Raw genomic sequence first — 22,089 nt, 5'->3', positions numbered from 1 at the left:
AAGCCAATCAGTGGGCAGAGATCTGGGGTGCAAAAAGGAGACCAAGGTTCTGTTTATGTCGTGACATCCCACAAATCTCACCACCACTCTGGACTGCTTTAACCTCCCATTATGGAATGGAGATGGCGACTCTAAATTACTTTTTTAAAACAAAACAAACCAAACAAACAAACAAACAAAAAAAAAAACAACACAAAGATCCTGGGCTTTTAAAGCATTAGATAATTCCTGTCTGCTATTTGAAATAATGCAGAGTGTTCTCTCAGGAACAGAGTGAAGAGGTAGAGGGGTTAAAAAATAGGTCTGTCTGCATGGCCAAAACCTCCACTGCTTCCACACAGGATCTCTGAGATGCTGGAGAAGACACCAGGACACCCCACACAAACGGCAACAGCAGCAGTCCCTTTTGCCACCCCAGAGGCAGCCTTCCAACCCAAAGAACTTTGCCCATGCATCTGCAGCAGGCAGGCATGCGTTACCATCATGCACATAACTTGGGATGGTGTGACACACCACAGTTTCACACAGTTTTGGCTAATGCCTGATTAAGTATTCTGCTGCTTTTTGTCTGGGTGCGTCAAGGAGATGTTTCAGTCTGGCACTGGTTTCTACCTGGCCAGGACTGCAGATTGGTCCAGGTTGCACTTCAGGTCTCTTGCAAGGGTTCACTGAGGTTTCCCTCCAGCCTCTGAGCAGCATCCATCACTGCAATGGTTCTGTGAGACTTTAATTTACACCAGCACATTATGTGCTGCTCCTTCCCATACCACAGACAACAGCATAAAGCAAGATCTGATGAGATGAAGAGTCACCTGTGACACCTAAACACACCCAACCATCAGGACACCCACTCCCATAGAGTTTTGCCTTCTGAAGTTGCAGCTGTATCAGGACACTGAGGACACCACCAAGCCCCAATTGCCCCAACCAGCCCCACCTGGGATGTCCACTGACACCCACCCACCCATTGGGTCATGACTCTATTTAAGCTCATGATCAGAATGTTACCTCTTGCTTTAAGCCATGCTGTAGCTTTCTCTGGGTCTATTTCTGTCTCTTGGACGGTCCTTACACATATTTTCCAGCCTCGTCTCTGGCTGGACTCCTCGGATCTGATCTGTTGCCTTGCTGTGTGTGGGAGACTGCCCTACAGTTTTCAGGTGTAGTAGGGATGCGCCCTAGTTGGTAAGGACACTGCCTGCACCATGGGCACCTTTGGTTTCTGTTTTTTTTTGCCTTCATGAAGCAGCTCCAGCACTCAGTAGAAGCAGCTCTTGGAGGACCCTCCTGTAGCCTGTATGCAAGGAGGAAGGCAGATAGCAGATGTATTCCTGGAAAGAAGGTACCAGTTGAGTCCCCCATGCTGCAACTTCTCTTGAAGTACTTCCTAGCTGGGAAGAGCAGGCGTCAGTTCCTGCTCCCAAGCGGCCCTCAAGGCAATAAGGGATCTTTTCCTTGCTAAAAGGGACAAGAGGAGTGTTCAAGAGTCACCCAGGATGTCTATGTCAGATATCAGTATTTTGTCACTAATATACAACTTGAAAGTAAGGTAAAGTTTGAGGTTCCAATATTTTACATGCAGATGTGGCTGGGTATGATCATGAGTATGTGGGTAGACGGTTGTGTCCCTTTTTCACAAGTGGGGAAAAGGTAGAAAGGCTGGTCAGTGAGAAGCATGCAGCCTGGGTCCCACATCTCCTGGGCTGTCTTGCTTGCACCTTCCAGTCATGCAGAAAACAACAGCTTTGTGAGACTAGTTGATGTGAGGGTGTCTGCTTCTTTGTGGACAGACAGGACCCTGGCATGGCTGTGGGACTGAGGAGGTGTCTTGGTGCCAGCAGCAGGTGGAGATGTGTTGGGTCTCACCAGGGACCGAGCTTCTGAATCCCTTTCCCAGTGCTCTGCTGGCACTGCAACCTTCCCCCTGCACCTTGCAGGCAGGCTGAGCACAAACCCCAGTGGGTTTCTTTGAAGACAGGTCTTGTGGTTCTGTGTGAGTGCTCAGCCCTGGTGCAGAGCAGCCTGGGATGGCAGAGGAAGGAATCTCACCTCTCTGGAGGGGGATGGAGGGGGAATGATGCAGCTGTTTTCCTATACCTCCACCACATATGCAGGGAAGAGAAATCCATTCTGGCAGCTTGTCACTGTGCCAGAACCAATAGCGGGTGGCTGAGGGAATCCCTTGCAGGGGAAGCACAGCTGAGCCCAGCCAGCTCCTGACAGAGATCCTCTACAGAGTCCTGGTGAGCAGCATCCTACCTCCCCCCCACCGTCATCCTCCCTGGAGGAGCCTTTTGAGTTTCCATTCTCCTCTGGTCCCTCTCCCACAGCACCATCACCTCCCTCTCCTGCATTTCTTCTGCCTCACTCCACACTGCTCTGCAGCTTTCTCTGCTCAAAATAATTTCTGCTCAGGGAATTCCTCTCCCTCCCTCTCTGCTCTCCTGCAGTATTTCTCCCTGGCCTTTGCCCTGGGAGATGTAGTTGAGCATTAGCCCAAACATAATCTCTCACTGCTGATCTGTAGCAGACTAAATGACTTTAAAGCCCTCCTGCAAAAATGTCTTGTTGCAAAACCAGGGCATTAGAGAGGAAGACTTTGCTCTCCAGGTGGGATGTTTACTGAGGAATTACTCTAAGCACTGATTATCTTAGCAAAGTGCTGTGTTCACGCAGGGCAGTCCCATCCTGAGCAGAAACAAAATCTGAGCCTTGGCACTGCTGCCAGCATCCTCCTTTCCAACCACAGGGAGGTGCCAGCCTCCAGCAGCAAACCATGCCCACCTGTGATACCATAGGGATTCCCTGTATCCACTCCACAGACTGCAGTAAAACCATCTGCAATTAATCACCTGCAGATCACAATCAGCATAGTTAGTGATTGGTAGGTGCTGCGTTTCTGTGGGAGGTCTCACAGGTTGGACTAGTTTCATCCTTGTAGCAGAGTTGTGGGCCAGAGTGTGAGGGAGCTAATGTCAGCGGTGCAACCAGATGTCCTTAGAGGTGACACCTAAGGCACTTCAGAGCCTGTTGGGATTTTTTGTCCCTGCTCTAATTAGGTACCATTTATTGTTTCTTCCTTTTATTTTAGCCTTCTTCCTTCTGCAGTGAGTTGCTGAGGTTTGTGAGCCCTCTGCAAAGTGTTGAGGGGACCTTAGCAATTACTGGCCCATAGCAAATGTGTTAGGTTTTGCCTATTGAGCTGGACTTAATACTTGGTGAGCCTTAAAGGCAGAATGGTTGCCAGGGTGCTGTGCATGCTGTAATGTGTGTATGTGCTGCAGCTGCTCATCAGAGATTTAATGAGGTAAGAGAAGTAAGCTGTATGTATAACCTTTCTTTTAAAATACTATAGCAGCCTAACACAAGCTTGTGATGGAGGTAGAGTAGCTATTTTTAGCAAAATGCTTCAGGTGAGTCAAAATTTCCCCCTTTGTTGCCTGTGTCTTCAAAGCACTTCTTTCAGCCTGAAGAAACAAGGCTAATAAGCCTCTGTTGCTTTTCAGTTCTCCCGGCAATAAGTCTACAGTCTCTTAGATGCTGCTGCAAATTTGGGCATGGTGTTCTAGCAGCAGCCTGCGCTGCTCTGTGTCATAGTGCTAGGTAATAAAACGAGGTGATGTAAAATGATCATGGATATAAGAAAGCTGGCAAGCCCTGTATGTGGTCTTTCCTTGAAAATGAGCTGGGTTGTATTAGCAGCTACTCTTCAGGGTTTCTGTGGAGAATGACCTGGATTAGCTTGACATTCTGCAAAGGAAGGTGATGCTAAGACTGTAGCTGTTATGAAGGTGTGGGTTGTGGCAGGGGAGTTGGGAGGGTGGTAGCCTTATGCCTTTTGTTGTGGTTCACCCTCACCCAGCTAGGCTAAAGTATAGAGGGGGCTGAGGGTGGCGTACTCCAAGCTGAGGAGGAAAACTGGGTTGATAAAGGACCAGGGTCTTAAACGCATTGGGTAACACTGACAATTGTTTGGGTTTTTTCCTCTAAAAGATAGTTCCCCCCAGGTGACTGGCAAAGCCAGCTCCCTGGGGAAAGCAGTCCTGTCTAACCCAGTTTTATACCATGCACTTAATGCAATGAAATCTCCTCACTTTTCTGGAAGATCTTCACTTACTACAAGATCCCTTGGCACTTTTTTTTTTTTTTAATAGGCTTGCTGACATGCTTTTATTGGGCTGCTCTTAAACCTGGTACATATAGGAGCTGTTATGCAGGTTGCATTCAGTTAGTAAATATTAATGCTGACTTTCTTAAGGTGAGTGATGTGTTCCTATGTTGTTGGCAGATAGCTAGCCTGGTATAAGAAATGGCTTATAGTACCTCCACTTTTGATAGGAGTTCAAGAAGTCTTGAGCTCTTGGAGTTTGAGGCCAGAAGTGGTAATTTGATAAATTGTTCTATCTATGGTTTCCTGAAGTTTCAGCTGGTTAATGCTCAATTGATGAGCAAAGTAACTTTAGCTGGGGGCAGAGTAGGTGTTGGGCAAGGCCAGCTTTGTTAGAAGGGTTGTGTTTTGATTTGTAGACTTCTTGTAAACAGAACCTCATGTGCAACCAGATTGGCGAGGAATGTAGTTGCAGAGAGTGCAATATTTAATTACCTTTGCCATTAAAAATGTTCAGTGTGTGGCTTTTTTCTTGGCTAATTTCAAATTCTGAAGGTCACTTCTGGTAGAAGCAGGTCTTGTTTCTCAGCTTCTTCCCCCACTTTGTCCTTTGGTTAAACTAACAGCTTACTGCTGAATTTAGAGGGCTTTGCATTTGAAGCTTTGTTTTTAATGATGGTGAGCACCCGTGGTCTCCTAACATGGGTGCAAGGTGTGGGAGCTGCAGAGCTGGAAGAGTGGGTCTGTAACTCATGGGAGTGTTTATTGGACATTTAAGCTCTCCTCACTGGTAGCTGATAAGGATGTCCTATGTTGGTCTCAAGTTCAAGGGATTACAAATGATCCTGCAGAAGATCTAGTGTGAATGCCAAGTAGTCTATGCTGTCAGTGTGATGGTATATTACAAATACAGCTTATCCTCACCCCAAGACTCCATCTGGGGCCTAATGGGTCAGGTAAGCGCAAAGGGCAGAGGAAATATGTGGCTAAAGCTTTGACTGGAAGGCAGATGCTAATTCTCAAGGCTGCCAAGCAGGTCCTAACTAGTAGCAATCCTGTGTTCTGTTTGCTGTGTCTCAGCTTGAGGCTGCCAGGAAGGTGTCAAAGGTTTCTTGGCCCCTCTTTGCAACACATCTCCTTCATTAAGTTCTGCATCTTCAGAAAACATTGTTACTTGGACCAAATCAAAAACTTAATTGAACAGCATCAAAAAAGCTGGGCTCGGCTAATGAGACATTGTGTTGTGACACTTTCCATGGAAATATATACACTGAAGGCAATTTATGCACCTCTATGGTACCTGGTAATATATATGTACATATTTAACACAGGAGAAATTGCCTGCTACACGGGGACTGAGGCCTGTTGGGCAAAGTAAGCACTCTGCCATTAAATGAAGATATCACTCTGCTTCCTGGAGCCAGCAAGCCTCTGTTATATTTAACCCAGCAGTTTTCACATTGGGAGTAAGTACACTCTTTATATCTCATTTCTGCACTATATGCCATGCATGTTGCATCATGATGGTGAGAAAGGTGATGCATTCCCCATTAACACCTTTGCAGGCTGCTTAGCACATCTGAGGCTCCTGGAGGGTGGGGGGGAGAGGAGAGGGAGGCAAAAACAACTGCAGAGCTTGGAGCCTCTGGTCCTGGCTTATAACCAAGTCCTCCTCCTTTCCCTGGCTGGCTTTCTGACCTCCTTTCAGCCCTGCAGGTAGTGGAGTAAGTGAAGAGTTGAGATCACTCTGGGAGGTTAAGAGTGTGTGAAGTGACTAAGCAAATGGAGGAAGAGGTGCAACACAGTTTATCTAGGTTTGGGACAGCTGTGGAGGTTGAAGTGCTGTCCTGCCCCTTGCAGGGCTTGGCTTTGATCAGCGTGGTCACCACTTTCTCTCAAGTCAGCTAGTTCAGTCTGGGAGTGACCTTGGTAGACCAAGGCTGGACCAGAGCAAGCTGAGCAGGAAGCTCTAAGCTCTGTGGTTGCTCTCATGTCTTCCCTCTCCCCCATCCTCTGGTAGGTGCTGCTCCACTGATGTGATGCCCTGTACTTAGCAGAGTTGGAGATAACACTGCTCTTCAAGGGAGTGTTTGGGCTCTGTTCAGGGGCTGCTTTCCTGAGAGCAGAAAGACATGAGGGTTGTGATGCCTCAGCCTGGAAGAGGGGGCTTTCCACGCCTGGCCCTGCATGCTGGAGCAGGGAAGGGACAGCAGTTAAGGCATGGGGATCCTGAATCCGCTTCTCACCCCAGAGGTGAGTCGTCCCCTTGGGCAGAGCTCAAGCACACTGCTACAATGGCATAGGCAAAGGGGACCCCAATGTCATGCTGCTTGTTATCTCTGTATACTGGGGGAAGAGGTAGCACCTGAAGTCTTCAATTAACATTTATCAACAACCCTTCTCATGGAGAGCCATGAGAGCTGGCAGGGGAGGAGGAGCAGAGCTGGAGTGTGCAGAGCCTCTGCTGGCAGCTGCTGTGGCTGCACAAGGGCCACCAAGTAGTGTGGGACAGGGGCTTTGCAACCCACTCCTCCAGCCCTGGGAGAGGAGACTGTGGCAAGATTCCTGCTGAGCTATTAACTCAGAGCACAGAACAGCCTTTGTAGCTATACCCTGCAGAGGGTGAAGGCTTCCCTGTTCTTCCTGTCCGCCCCATAGGATATCTGGTGTGAACAGCTCTGCTTACAAGTATACATGAAGAGCACAGAATTCTTTACAGAAGCAGACTTGTAGCACCAGTCTATTCTAAAAGGGGGAAACTGAGGCATGCTATTATAGCAACATGATCAATGTTAGCAAGTCTGACAGTCAAGAGTATAGACCTTGCAGGCTTTCCCCATCCTAAGCAGGGTTAGGAAGTTACTTGGAGGGCTTGAACATGTCATCTGTATAAGAAAGGCATGTGTGCTGCTGAGGCCTAGGAAGGGGGGGTGTATGCAGATGTGGGAAAGAAACAGGATATCAGGGTCTAGAAATTACTGTACATAAGCAGCTGGCCAGATGCATGTTGAAAGGACAGCATGTGTCCTGACTGATAGAGAATTGTTATCTGAGAAATGGGACTTGGGGCATGGGGTGGAAAACAGGGGGAATGCTGGCAGTTTCACTTCAGGTTAATGAAAATATGATTAACAGTTGTAATTAACTGATGAAATGGTGGCTGGTTCTCTGCCCCCTCCTGATGATTTATGAGGTGCAGAGACTGCCTGTGTCCATGGTTTCTGCTTATGGCAGCACTCTGCAGCATCTCACACTTTCTCCCTCTAGCTTGGGTGTGGAGGGGGGTTTCCGTGGCTCTTAGTGATACAACTGGTGTGTGGAGCTTCTCAGCACCCTAGGCTTGCTGACCCTGATCCCAGCCTGTGAGGTTTAATAGCAGTGAAGGGAATGTGGGAATGCTGAGGCAGGAACTGAGATGTTGATCTATGACAGTAGCTGCTCAACAGCAAGGCTGAGAGATAGAGCCTTGACCACAGCATGGCTGGGGGTTGAGCTGGTCAGGCACCTGGATGAGATAGGCAGCTCCTGACATCAGGAAATGCCATGGATCTTATTGTGTGCCCTAGATCTGTAATGCATGCAAAGCCTCAGACACTAGGGGGGCTTGGGGTGTGCTCACAAGGTGGAGCTGATGTCCCAGGTTGACACTGTGGGCTGGGCTTGTTGAGCTTTGGTAGCCATTGACTCCTTGGCAGATCTTCCAGCTTCTATTCTTCATTCCCCCAGTGCTAAGGTTGTGTTGCCTGAGGGGGATGTGACCCAGAAAATAAGGGTGGAATCTTACCAGCCACAAAGTGCTGAACTGATGCTGCATCATCTGCTGAATTAGTGCCTCTCTCATTTTAATAGCATGATTGTGGTAAGGTTTGAAGTGCCAAAAGTGATCCTCCATGCCTGTCTTGTCCAGGCAACTGCAAATAGACTGTATGAAACAGGAATAAAAGTAGCTATGGAGCTGAAATTGCTGGTTTAAAATTTTAGGTAAACTTGTACAAATATGTGAGAACAATACTAGAGGAAGTCACTGTACGCATGAACTTGTAATATGAGTAGGACAACTGCACGGGTGATGGGGAAACAACTTGGGTTTATTGCAGTGTGAGGGTAGCATTTGTCCCTACAATGAAGAGACATGACATTGCTGGTGCCTGTGCCCAAGGCAGATCAGGAACTGGTACTCTGTCCTATCTGAGTATCTATTGCTTTTACTGAAACAATTGCTAAGGATGTGCTTTTCACTGTAGAGGAGAACAGGGCAGGTGAGCTATATTTTGTTTGTCTGATTGCATATGCATGATCTAAAAAAAGTGACTATCCATTTCTCTAAGGATACCTGATGAGCATTAAAAATACAATCGCAAGAATAATCAGGTCAGACTTCAAACAGATGCAGGGAAGCAGATCTGTTGAAGAAACAGATACCCTGTTACGTCACACTTTGAACAGTTCTTAAAAGCTGATATTCCTCTTGGAGATCAAACAAATGTGTTTCAACCTGCTTGCCCATAAACTGTGAGTAGCCAAGGAGTTCTAATGGGGAAAAAACAAAGCAAACCCCATGGTTTTATGGGGTGACAGCAGAGCTTACACAGGCCTAGGATCACAGTGGGTTGGTGGAGGGCACTACCCTGAGGGCAGTAAACTGACCTGTTTTCCAAAGGACCCTGCTGCCTGCGTGGCTGGGAGAGTTTGAAGGAGTGTTGTGAGTCTGCAGTGACCCTGTGGTATGTCTGCAGGATGTGGTATGTCTGCTTGTTTGTGCTGAAGCTCCTTCTTCCAGCACAGCCAGGGTTAGAGATGCTACCAGCTGTCTGTGGGGTGTTAAACACAGGTGTGGGGAGACTGAATTTCCTTTTCCCTCAAAAGCAAAGCCAATGATTTCTCAGATGTCCAGCTGGGACAATTGTGTAGGCAGGGAACTTCTGCAGATCTGCAGTTGCTTAGTAGGGGTTTAACCCCTACAAACTCCCAGCTTTGCTCCTTACCTTGCTGGTGTTCGTCTGGGGCAGTATAGCTTGTAGCTCAAACTCTAGCTCTACTGAAAAGCAGCAAGTTGAAGATGGAACTGTCCATAGCTCAGTGTGTTTAAAAAAAAAGAAGTCCAGATAAACAAAAATGCCACCTTACAGTCTCAATTTACCTGCAGAGGGACACTTTCATGCATCATTGGGATGTAAATGCTTGAATAAGCTTCAGTGTAAAATGGAAGTTCATCTGGGAAAGCAGAGGTCTCCTGTGTACATGTCCACTTACCAGAAATGCACTGATTGACCTGAATGGCTGTGGCATATGTCTGCAGGTGACACTATTATTGCTTTATAGCTTTTCTGAGCAAGTGAGCTTAGCAAAGACTGTGTGTTAAGGGATGCTAGGAGTGCTGTGCTGGGGGGAAAGTGCCTCTGACAAGGCAGGACAGTATCCATCTAACTAGAGAGCTTGGATTTTGCTGGAGTCAAGACAGCTGCTCTTGAATCATTCTCTTTCCTTAGGAACCAGGTACTGCTGTTGTGCAGAAACTCCCAGGGAGCTCCCTGCCTGCTGTTTGATCACTTCTCTGCAGGAATAAATATGCATAAATAAAACAAGCTGTATCTTTGTACACTCAGATCACTGCTGCTTCTGCTCTGCAATGCTCGTCTGGCAATCTGCTGTCACCAGTGGAGTGCAGAGGTTCCTGCCTAATAGGCGCTTTGGTCTGAAAGCTGTATGAGTGTTCCGTGGCCTGGCTGAGGTGTGGTTCTCCAAGCTCTAGCACTTGCAGGATGGGTGGAGAGGACGGAGCCCTCCCTGCCGGGCGCTGCTTTGAGAGTCAGTTCTTGCTTAACGGGGAAATGTTTACACCTGTTTGTATGGACCGACCGCAGACTGCGTGCACGTGTCCCGAGAGCCCCTGTCCCGGCCCTGCCCTGCTGCATCGGCGGCGCTTCTCTCCCGTGGCTGGCAGAGGGCAGCAGAAGCCGCGGAACCGGCGGCTGATCCCCGAACGGGCCCGGGCGGGACACCGGAGCGGCGAACCGCGCGCCGGGCCCCGCTGCCTCCGCGCTGCCAGCCCGGGGCAGGTGCGGTGACACCTTTTTCAGCGGGGTTGGCGAGGACTGATCAGAGCCTCGAAAAAGGACAACGTCTGTTGCGGTTTGCCCGGCCTGTTTGTTGAGCTCCTGCATTGGATTGATTCAGCCTCCCTCCAGGCTCCTTCCTTGAGCAAGCCTGCAGGCAGGTGCTGTTTCTGCCAGCAATACCTCTTTCCCTGATCTCTGTGCCTGCTGAGAGGGGCTGTGCTGTTTGTAATAGGCCTTCTGCTGGTCTGTAGGCACACAAAGATCTTGGCTGGAGCAAATGCATTTCTGTCCTGTATTAGGAGTAAGCTTCATAGCAGTGTCATTCCTCAGCAGGACTGTGGTGTGGCTGGCCCCTCAAGCATATCTATTATTGCCACAGCTCCTGATACAGCTGCCATTTAGGAAGCTTTCCTTGCCCTACAAGTAATTGCCCCTTCCAGCCTTGTCTAGGACCTAGGAGGGAAGCAGCTGCTTTTGGTAAAACAAGCTTCCCTGCCCCTGGTCAGCATGTGTGGTGATGCCCAGGTGCCCTGCTGTGCCCTTGCAGGCAGTGTGGTAGCTTGCTGGCAACAGCCTGTCCTGGGACAGGGTGCAGTCCTGCCTCTGGCATAGGGATGGATGTGTGACCAGCAAGGGCTGTGAGTAGAACTCGAGAAAATAAAGAAGTGTAAAAGGGAGGTGAGTGGCGGGGACAGAACTCAGTGCTGGGGTGAAGGGAAGCCCTTAGAAATGTGCCACAGTCCCCTGGGCTCCCCATAGTGTGCTACTCCCTCACCACAAGGTAGGCAGGGCCCTGCGATGTTGCCTTGTAGCACCGAGGCTGGTCTGGGCTTGGCTCTGGATGGAGCTTTTTTTCTGCAGAGTAGTTGACTCCAGCCTTGCATTGATTTCCATTTGAGTCAGACACTTCCTAAAAGCCCCAGAGGGAGCTTGCACAGCATCTGTATCTCTGCAGTTTCCAGACCGAGCTTCTTGCCAAGTATCTAGATGTGTCAATAGCCGAGGGAATCCCTCAGTAACCTCCTTTTTATGGATGCCTCTTTCTAGGTCTCCTGAAACAGGGTATTCTGGTGCTAGTCACTGCCAAAGGACAACAGTCCCTTTTGGAATGGTGTCCTGATCTGCACACCCCAGTGCCACCCCAGATGTGGATTTTCTTCCTTCAATGTTTTAGGAGAATGTGCAGCTGTTCTCATGCAGACTGTAACCTCCTAATATCTAAGTAACTTTCACAGATGTTTAATTCCACAGTAAAACACCTCTTGCAGATTGTGATGGTGTTCCTTGGGCCTGTCCTTATGACCAGGACCAGGGCTGGGGCTGGTCCTTGCAGTGCAGCAATCAGTGCACAGCACTGCCTGGCTCTGGAGGCTCTGAGGTTTGGCTGTGGTGAAGACAACTTTACTGGTTCTCTTTACTGTCTCATCACAGGGCTTTGTTTTGCAAACTAGTTGATATTATCAGCCCAGGTTAAAAAAAATAGTACCTTTAGCAGCAAGTACTAAACGCTTTTGGTTATTTTTAGAGGATCTCAGCACAAGATTTAAGCTCAAATGGGTGGTTTCTTGGTGAGAAATAGCCTTCTCTTTCTTTGAACTTTCTCATCCATTTTCGCCTGACAAAGCTTTTTTGGTTTGATTTCATTTTTCCTTTTCAAATGGGAAGACTTCTCAGGCCTTTCCACCTTCCTCAAAGTGATGGAAACCTCTCATCACTTTTCTACTTGGTAAAATGGGAGTGAAGAAAGGGACTAAGGTAGTAGCTACTTGCTCAAATATTCTGACTTTGTCTCTCAGGTGAAGATAAGATATAAAGGAGAAAAGAACTGAAAAACACTGTTCTGTTTCCTCTGAAAAATTCATTGTTCTTAGTGCTGTTCTGGCTAGTAGAGAGCTTGAAATGGAAATGTAAAACCTTGAAGAAAAACAGTTTCCAAAAGTTTCATTTTACTTTTTTAAAATCAAATTTGTTTTTTCAAAATAAAAGGGGACAGGGGGACGGGGGGACAGGAGGGTAAGTAGAAAATCCAGCATAAACTATTTTAAAGTGAAAAAGCTGCCAGCATCACAGCCTTGCAATGTCGAGGCAGACTGGTGCAGCTGATGTGCAGTGAAGACTTGGAGTGGTTCCTCTGCCTCATTGTGCCCCTGCATTGCCTCATGCTCCTAATCCCCCTCTGCTAAAGGGATTTGGAGCCCCCTTGCATGCTGGCCTTGTCTGCATGCCCCAAAAGCAACAGGAGATCTGACCTCATGCTTCAGTGCTATGCTGTGTGGACGTGTTTTGGAGATGGAGTCAATACAAAATGAAAACTATCTAAAAAGAAAAAAATCATCTGAGCTTTGGTGTAGAAACTCAATGTGGGGGTTAGAATAGGTCAGTTGTACCTTCCTTCATGCCAGGCAGGAAAGAGGTCTCAATAATTCTATTTCTAGATGTGTTAACCAGCATCCTGAGTGCAAGCTTGTGTTCCCTCATGCTAATGAACAGCAGGTCAGACCAAGGCAAAGAGCTTTTGCTGGAGACAGCTGTAGTTTGTGCTGCCATTTTTTGTGGCTGACCGCAAGGCTGATATTGTTTTCGAAGGAATGAACTTTCTACAGGTAACAAAATACTGGAAAAGAAGGATGTGATGGATGTGATCCTCTGAAGCTGGGACATAAAGTCAAAGACCTTCAGCTTGCACCAGACCAAGCCATCTGGAAAATGATGGGCATGGAAACAGTCTGATTCTGCCTGTGGGAGGAAAGAGTAAATTCGTAGAAGAAACTGAGAGCTACAAGTGGACCAGCCTAACCTGTGGCTGTGGTTTGGGGGCTCCCAGGCACAGAGATGCCATGTCCAGAGCAGAGCCCAACCAGCGCCCTGCACAGGTGACCACAAGTGTGACTGTCTTACACTTCTCATTCAAAACTTCACATGGAAGGCAGTGAAGTAAATCCACATGATGAATACTTTCTTAGCCAACAGCAGCTTCCATCTGCAGCTGTTCCAGATGTTTGCTGTGAGCTGGAGGCCAAGGACAGCTGGCTGCTGATCTGTGAGGCTCAGGCAACAGCAGCAAAATGCAAGCCAGGCAAAAGCATCAGACAGCTGAAAATTACTCCCCAAGGACTGTGGTGAGACCTCATGGGTGTTGCGATTGTAGAAGGACTTAGCAGTGCTTGCTGGGCGTGCTTTGCATGGCTTTTAGGATGCCTGCAGTCACCCTGAACGTCCTGCTTCCACATGTGTGCCTTCCCAACAAGAGATGCAAGCCTTTCTATTTGCCCACCTTCTCTTTCCCCTGATGTCTATGCTGTATATATCTTTTCTTTTACAGATATGGTTTTTAGAATAAATGAAGTGCTGGCTCTTAGATCAGCCGTTTCAAGAAGTCATGCTTCTTTGTAAGCAGCCAAGCTTTTTTGTAAACCTGATATTCTCTGCCTTGATTTCCTTAGTCTTTTTGACCCAACTTTTTCTCTTAACGTGTGGGGGTTTTGTTTGCTTGGTTCTCAGGTTTGTTTTTGTGCGTGTGGTGCCTGTGTGTTTTGTTTTTCCTACATCCATTTTTAACCTTTTGCTCTTTACCAAGCTCATCTGCACTGTGTGTGCTGATGTTATGGAAGTGTTCAGGAGCTGAAAGAAGAAAATGAATCTGCCTCTTTTTCCTTATCCCACCCCATGCTGGGCGTATGCATCAATACAGCCCAATTACCTGACCCCCATGGATCTTCCCTGAAACACCTCTGCCTCATTGAGTGCACAGGATACCCAGTGTTTGCATTTAATGTGGCTCTTAGGTTTTTCTTTTGCTTATTGTAGGATCTGCTTCTTTGCTGCATGGTAGTACTCATCACTATTGTACCAGACTGCTTCACACATGGTAATGAATTTAATTTCACAACACCACTACTGGAAGACAGGTTATTTTTACTCTCTCTTTACATTTGTGAGCATTGACATGCGAAGCTTAAAGCAAGAAAAGCAGTGAATGCTTTTGCTTGTCAAGCTGAAGATCTCTAGGGCCATGATTTTAGAATACTGAACTCCAGGGTGCTCTGTGCAGTACTCCTGGGTAAGAGTTGTGGGTTCCTGGCACAGCTGTAAGGCAAACACAGGAGATCTTATTTATCTCCGGGAAACAAACTGAGGGACTTCTATGGAAACTTGGGTTTGAATGGTTCTGTTAATGCCCTATAAGAGCCAGAGGCAGCACCTGCTCTCACAATGTGCCTTCATGAGCTGAGCATCCTTTATCTTTCTGCAGCTTTGTGGCTATCTGCTATTTGTCCCTCATTATCTGCAACAAATAGCAGTTCCCTGTAAACAGGAACTGCTGCTGCTTTGTTGTGCTAATTGAATCTGGGATGAATGTATCTGGCTGGCTGAAAGAGCTGGAGGTCCTGTAGTGAAGTAATAGGATTATATAATTAAACAGTGTCATAATTTGCTGCTCTTATATCTGTATGTAAGGGCATTAGGGCTGTTCTGAGTTCTGGCACTGCTGATTCGAGTGTTTGACCCTACAACCTTGTGAGTATTGCTTCTGGAGAGGCTTCACAGGCTGTCAGAAGCAGACACTTGTGGCCATAGGGGTGTTCGTGGACTTTGGTCCAATCCGCACATGTTTGGAGTGCTATTTATGGTCCAGGGTCCCATGTCTTCAGCCCAGCATTTGACCAACGTGGCCTTGTTTCTGTTGTTCCTACCTCCCCAGCCAATACCAACACCCCTGTCTTGACACTAAGAGCTGTCAGCCACTGAACTCTCTCTTGTCCCTTTTAATCTCAAATTCCTACTGTGCATGTAGTGTGTTTGCTTGTGCCCTTGTTTTTTGAAGGGCATTCAGAAAGGTTGCTTGGGGGCTGAGTGGAGTCCAGATCTCTGCAGCAGTGTGGGAAATACTAGTTTCTTTGTCCTTCGCATTTCTGCTTCTGTTAATACTGATTTTGGCTGACGTTGTATCAGGGGTGATGATGAGCAAGGCAAATATGGACTTCAAGCAATAAGGTGTGATCATTTTCTTCGTGGATAGATGCTTACGCTGGCTGAGCAACACAGCTACAGAGCACATGCGTGGGCAAGAAATGGGAGAGGAATGCAAGAGAAAAGGAGGGTGGCAATTCCTGCTGGAATACGTGATCAATTGCTGTGCATTTGAGAAATGCCTGGGAGAGAGGCTGATTAATTAGTGGTGATGTCATTCTGTTAGCAATTCCAGGGCAGGCCAGCTGAAACATTAACTTTGGTTGTAGAGTCAACCTTCAACAAAGCAATCTGCGTTAAAGCCATTTATAATATGTGGCAACTTTAAGACAGCCAGAGAACAAAACTGCAAATGCTGTTGCTGTCAGGGCAGGGAAAGGGATTTTGTCCTTTTGTTTTGCAGGTTGACAGAGGAGAGCGTGTCTCTATCTCTCTGAGGGTAGTCACTTGGGCTCTGTGGGAGGGAGTGGATATATGTACATAAATCTCTGGCCTGAAGACACCATGGCTTCATTCAGTTATCCTGTTGCTCAGCAGAAGCTTTTCTGCCGCACACCGCTCCCTGGCTTCCTTGGCATCTGAATTCTGCTTCACTAAAAGCTTTTTGTAGCTTTCAAACTCGAAGAAATCCATGCACACACAAAAAATGCCCCAAAGCCCCACATTTTTATCCTTAGGAAGGGATGAAGTTTCACCTATTTCTTGTGTTGGTCTGTATTTGAGGCTGCAACACTCTGCTTTATTGCCATGCCCTGCAGAAACAGCCTTGAATTGGGGTGAATCTTTAAAGGTTCCCAGAGTGGTCCTTTGCTGAAGTGGACAGAAGTTCCCCATTGTATCTGGGAACAAAGCTTCCATCATTCCCTCCTAACAGTTCTGAAGTAAAACACTTGGGAGGACTTTCCTGGGCTGCTTTGGCTTCCTGCAAAAAAGTAGAGTTGAGCAAGCGTCTTCTGGGGCTATTGGGGTGAGGTAGGATTGAACCTCCTCCTGCCCACTCAGCCTCTCTTTAGTGTCTTTTCCTTTTGCTGATGTGTTCCACTTCTCACCTAATTTTTCCTTTTCCCCTCCTTTTTATATGTGTGTACTGTTGTTGTTGGTTGGGGTTTGGTTGGTTGGTTGGTTCAATTTTGTTATTGGTGGTTCCTCTGTTTCAGATCCCCTTCAAACTTACTGTGTTGCTTGTTCCCTTTTCCAGATTGCTAATGATTAAATATAATAAGACCAGATCTAACCCTGATCTGTGCATTACCTCCCGCTCTCTCAACATTTTTTCAGTTTGCCATGATGTTACAGCTTACAGTAATGCAATAGCACATCAATCCATGTGAAAAGATCCTTACCAATCTGGTCGGAATGGCATTTTTTACAAATAAAGAACAAAAATATATCAGACCTAGGAAAAGAGATGCCACCTCCACACCTCCTTCCAGGCAAGGGAAGCTCTCTGGGGGCTGCACATCTAATGCTTCCCACTGATCACTTACCTTTTTGTATAAGAAATGTAACAAAGTAGCCTGATTAACTGAGATTGAAGGAATTAAGCCTGTGTTTGTGGAGATAATGATCAATGAGGTTCTTTTAACACACTTGTTACTCTGGGCTTCCTTTGATTGGCATATCAGCAGCTACACACCATAAATTACCCTGATGGATTCCCTTGTGCATCTGAATTTAAAAGAGATGAGGCTGAGGGTTATTTTTGTTAATATTCCAGTGTGTGATTTGTCAGGTGCTGTGTAGCTTCTGACTCAACTTGTAACCTCTGTTCTTTCACTTCTAAAGTCCTGTGCATGGAAGCAGCACTGCAGCTGTTCTTGAACCTGCCTCTGGGCTTTCTGTAGCTCCTGTGTCCCTTGACTCAAGAGTCCTTTCTGCCTGGACCATTCCTTAAACAGTAGATGCTAAAGATTCCTTGTGGATGGAGCAAGTGCTGTGAGACTGAGGCAGTTTAATTACTGCCGCCAATGCTTGGCAGGACCTAGCCAGTTGTCCCAGGTGACCAGCTGGGGCTTCTGACATGGGTCCTGGAGAGAATTAGCTAAAGAAGTGTTCCTGGATGCATGTGGGTCCACTGCAGGAATTTTGGTGCTCCCCACTGCAGCCCATTAGCAGTGAAGTGAGAGTCTACCTTCCTCTGATCAGAAAGCTCTTGAGGATGTCATTTACTCAGGCAGATTTCCCAGCTGACTGAGCATTCCTGTTTCACTAATTACAAATCAAGAGGGTAGTGTGTGCAGTGGCTTCCAGATGGGAGGAGCTCTCCTCCCTAATGGTGAGGCTGGCTGGACGGAGAGAAGCAGAATGGATCCTGCTAATGATTCTCCTCTCCCCTCTTGTCAGTTGGAACAAAGTAAAGCGTGCTCTGGTAAATACTGCAATGTTTAATGTTCAAATGCTGCAGGTGCCCTCTAATGGTCCAGCCCTGCAGGTGGAGTGTGTCAGTGCTGGGGTAACTCAGGGCCAGGACCCTGGCTCAGACTGGCTGCTGCTCTGGAGTTACTTGAATAGCCCAGGACCTGGGACTAGGAAGTCATATGAAGGAATTAACAGCCCTAAATCGTTAGTGGGCATTTGACTGAGCCATATTGTAGAACTGTCTTGTTCGGACTGTTTCCAGCTGGTTTTGGAAGGAGAAGACCTAGCAAAAGTTGCTGTTTCAAATTTCCCAGTATCAAAAGTTGGTGTGCTTTGGGATATGGGGCTGAGTGGAAGCAGTGATGCTCATCACAGTCCAGCCAGCCTTAGGGCTGTTCTGGGTCATGCAACTTGGCCTGCTATAAGTATTGCTAGTTCAGGGGCAGTTACAGTAGCTCTTTCTCATTTTGAGTGTCCTTTGATTCCCTGGACCTGTGTTTTCCTATTTAGCTGAGGCAGATTGTACTTCCAGAGACTCCATGTCCTGTTGCCATACAGCTGACAATAGCAGAAGAGCGTCTGCCTGTCTCTGTGCCCCATGCACAACTGCTTTGCTCTGCCATGTGCCTTCCTGTCACCAAACTCCTCTTGCTGCTTTGTTCTGATCTGTTTAAACTAAAAACCCTCCTGAATCAGGCTCTGGGAGAGCACTGGCTGTTGGCGGTGTGTCTGCAGTCACAACTACACCTGGATTCTCCAAAGCACTGTGCCAGAAAGGAGTCCCAGTTGCCTGCCCTGGGACCTGTAGCCTAATGCCTGTCCACATCAGTTTTGGCCCCATTCTGGCAGGCAACTGGTGTAGTGGTTTCCAATGCATGTGTGTCAAGGTGTTTCTGAGAGTCCAGAACCTGGACTGATGGATAAGCTAGTCCTCTACCATGCTTCCATCCCTGGCACCAGCTGTGCAGATGGAATATACACGAGAAGCTGCATGAGTGACCAGGAGACAGCCCTTGGGCTTTAAACTGTGCCTCTTCTTGTGCTTCACCACATGCCAGGACAAGGCTAACACATGAACTATTTCTGAGCAGTTTCTCCTTTCATTAACTACTGAGCTCCTGGCTCATCTTCAGCTTCCCACACAGGTGCCTTCCAGGAGCCAGTGGTTGGATTGTCCTGCCTCCTGCAGCCACCACTCACCTTAATATCATTAAGAGCTCTTATTACCTGGGTCTCCACTGTTTTGTTTCAGCTAATTAGAGCTGATGAGAACCACTCAGTGTTAGGCAGTTGCCTGTCCCTCAGCCTCCTGTTGTCCTTGTAAAGTTTACCAAACATGACAAGATATTAATCCTTTCAGGGACCATAGCGTAGGCAATGTGGTGACATTTAGAGCTCTTGTTAAAGTAGCATGTTCAGCTGAAGTCTTCAGGAAACTTCTGTTCTCCTGCTGACAGGCTCTATCTACAACCATATTGCATGACTATCCTGTTTGATGGAGAGGATCCTAAAATTGTTGTTTCAATGAAAGTACAGTCAGTCTCCAGATGTGGCAGGTTCCTGAGCACACCAGAGTTCATACTTCCCTTGGGATTTATTCTCCTAAGGGCCATTGCACCTGAAGCTCAGCAAGGCCTTTGCACCAGAAGGTTCAATGTTGTTTGGTGTGCAGCTGTAAACTGAGCTCTGTTTATCAAGCTATGATGAGACCTGGGTTTCCTTTGAGTTGACAAAGCTGAGGAAGTTATTTGGAGGGGAGTGAAAACCTGGAATAACATATTCCATATATTATGAACACAGGGCATTTTCCAAATACTTCAGCTAGTATTGTCAAGTCCTGCAGTTTTTGGTGTGAACCTCCTCATATTTGGCCCTGTTTCAAGTTCCAGGTTTTGGCTTCATGCCGCACTCCACTTCCTTTTGAAACAAAAAATGAGTTCACAGCTTTGCAGGTGCAGAGACAAACCCAGAAGGACCCTGGGTCAAAAAGCAAACAAACTTGGTGTTTCTTAAAGCCACCCCTTCTTAGCACTTGATTTAGATGGGCATTGGGTACCTAAATTGCTTAAGTATGTTTGGACTTGACAAGCATGTGCAATGTTAGAAATAGAAATGCTGAGGCATCTAAAATCTTATGACTCTACAGGGGGATTTTTGAACTGATGCTGCTATTGTAACTGCAGAAAAGAAAAGAGAGTATGCGAACAGGTCTTTTCTCCAGGTTTATTTTTGCACTTGCCAAAGGACTGCAGGACAAATACAGTATCTTTCAGGCCCATTAGCTTTTATGAATTTGTTCCACTGCCAGGGTATAGTTTTTTTAAATCTGAGAAAGCCACCTCTGCTAAAAGAGCTCTGGTTCTTCCCCATGTAGTTGGATCTGGCTTCTGGAGACTTGGATGGGCATCCTTTGTCAGACAAACAAGGCCCAACCCTTGGCTTTACTGGGATCTGCTAAGACACAGACCTCGAGCTCTGCAGTGTCATCCAAGGAGGAGCATTTAGCCCTTTGAGTTGTGTGGTTATACATCCTGAGCATCTGTGTAAAATGAAGATACACATCTATATCAGTGCCCCATTCTGGATTTCCTTGGACATGTCTTAGCTACGGGTAAAACCCCAGATATACTGGAGTCCTTACCTAAAGCAGCCAGGAGTACGTGTTCTTGCACAGTAACGCTACGTTTTACCTCAAGCATCCCTTGGGATTACATATGTAGATCAGTACCTTTCAGGGCATGTGGAAAGGTGAGGAAAAATTACCGTCTTTTCCAGTAGTGCATGTTAGACCTCTGTTTCGTCATGGATTGTGCCTGTGACTTCAAGTGAGCCATTTGATGGCTCTGCCTTAACCTTCTCTTCCTGCCAGCACAGCCCTGCAGTGCCCCAGCAGCTTCTAAAGATGATGCTTCCTTCCTTGCTTACTTTGCTAGGCTTCTGTAGGCTAAACTTCTGGTGTTGGCAGCCGCCTTTACATTTGTGTTGCCAAGTTTAAGCCCCAGCATTATCAGGTGCTTAAAATGGATGAAGTGACAAACTGTATAACATGTGTGATATAAAGAAAAAGCTCTATTTTTGGAGCCTAAGGTTGTGGTGGAGCAAGAACACATTTTTGTTATGTGTTTGGGAGGGTAGAAAGAGCAGCATGTCCTGCAGCCCCTTCACAGTGCTACAGCAAAAATAGTATGGGAAAGTCTGCTCTTGTGGGGACCAGCAGATTCTTACTGGTCACATACTTTGAACTTTCCAGCATGTGTGATAACAGCCAGTGGGTTTACTGGTAAGGTAATGCCCAAAGGACAGTCCTGATGAGAGAACACTTTAAAGAGGAGCCTTGCCTTTGAGCTGTGCTGGGGAAAGGTTGCTCTTTGTCCCCTCCTGGCAGGCTTTGAGGGCTTCCTCAAAGACAAGGAGAGGAGGGGGCTGCCTTATCATGGGGGAAGGGTATGATTCCTTTCTGCCTTAATCCAGTGCTTTGCCTGTTTACTGGGGGCTGGCCCTGGACTCTGCTCCCTGCCCAAAGGAGGAAGAGCTCCAGCCCATTGCTGGTTTGTACGGGTGGTTCCAGTTTGGCTTCGAACTGGGAAAACCACCAGCTATTAGATGTTGCTTGAAGGATGCAAACGTGGTGCCGCAGAGGGCAGACAGCATGGGACAGCCTCAGCAGGGAGGCTGGGACAGCAGCAGCAATGCTCCCAGCAGCACACGGGATGAGTGGTGACCCCCATCTCTGATCGAGGATGCAGGCAAGTGGCTGATTTATGGCCGAGGCAAGATAGGGGTCTCTCTGAGTTAAGCTGTAGGCGAGTTGTCATGGAGATGGGCTAATAAAACACCAGGCAGCAGCTGGCTCTGATGCTGCTATGGTTGCAAGGAGGAGGTGGGTGGGGAGAAGGGGCAGCTGGCTTAGTGGGGATGGGGAGTAAGAACAGGGAAACACCAGGAGAGTGGAGCAGGAGTTGGGTCTGCAGGGCTGTTGAGATGGCCCTGGGTGTTTTGAGAGAGGATGGTGTGATGTGAGACAAGAGCCCCTTTCTCCCAGCTCTTTAGGAGGAGAGGGATCAGCATGGTGCTCCTTGGCGATGAGCAGGACCAGCAGCTTTCAGGGAAGGAACTGGGCCCCTATGCAGCCAGAGTATCTCTTGTTCTGGTCTCCCTCCTGCATCAATCACCTGTCTGCTTAGTGACCGCAGGCTGGCTGCTTCCCTTGGCAGCGTGAAAGAGCCTCAAAGCAGATGTGGATGCCAGCTTGCAGAGGCTGCCTTACACAGGACTGGTGCAAAGGACTCTGCTGTGCTCAGGGTTAGCTTATGCGTGTGGAAAACAGGACTTGCTCCATGCCAAGGCATGTGCCTGCATGCAAGCGGTCAGGACCCTTCTAATTGCAGTGCTCTCCCTGTGCTGATGAGCCTTCAGCCTTGGAGCAGGTCTGTACCACCCAGTGTCCTGGGGAGCTGTGTGTTCCCAGGACATGTCTCCCTTGGCATGATGCCCTTCTGCCTTTCAGCACTGGGGAAGGTCACCTCTTCCCTTGGTCCTCCATTCCAGCCATTGCAACATCACTGTAGCCAGCTCCCTTGGGTGATGAGTATG

This window comes from Columba livia, chromosome 12, assembly GCF_036013475.1.
Source record: "Columba livia isolate bColLiv1 breed racing homer chromosome 12, bColLiv1.pat.W.v2, whole genome shotgun sequence".
Classification (NCBI taxonomy): domain Eukaryota; kingdom Metazoa; phylum Chordata; class Aves; order Columbiformes; family Columbidae; genus Columba; species Columba livia.
This window is presented reverse-complemented; position numbering follows the sequence as displayed.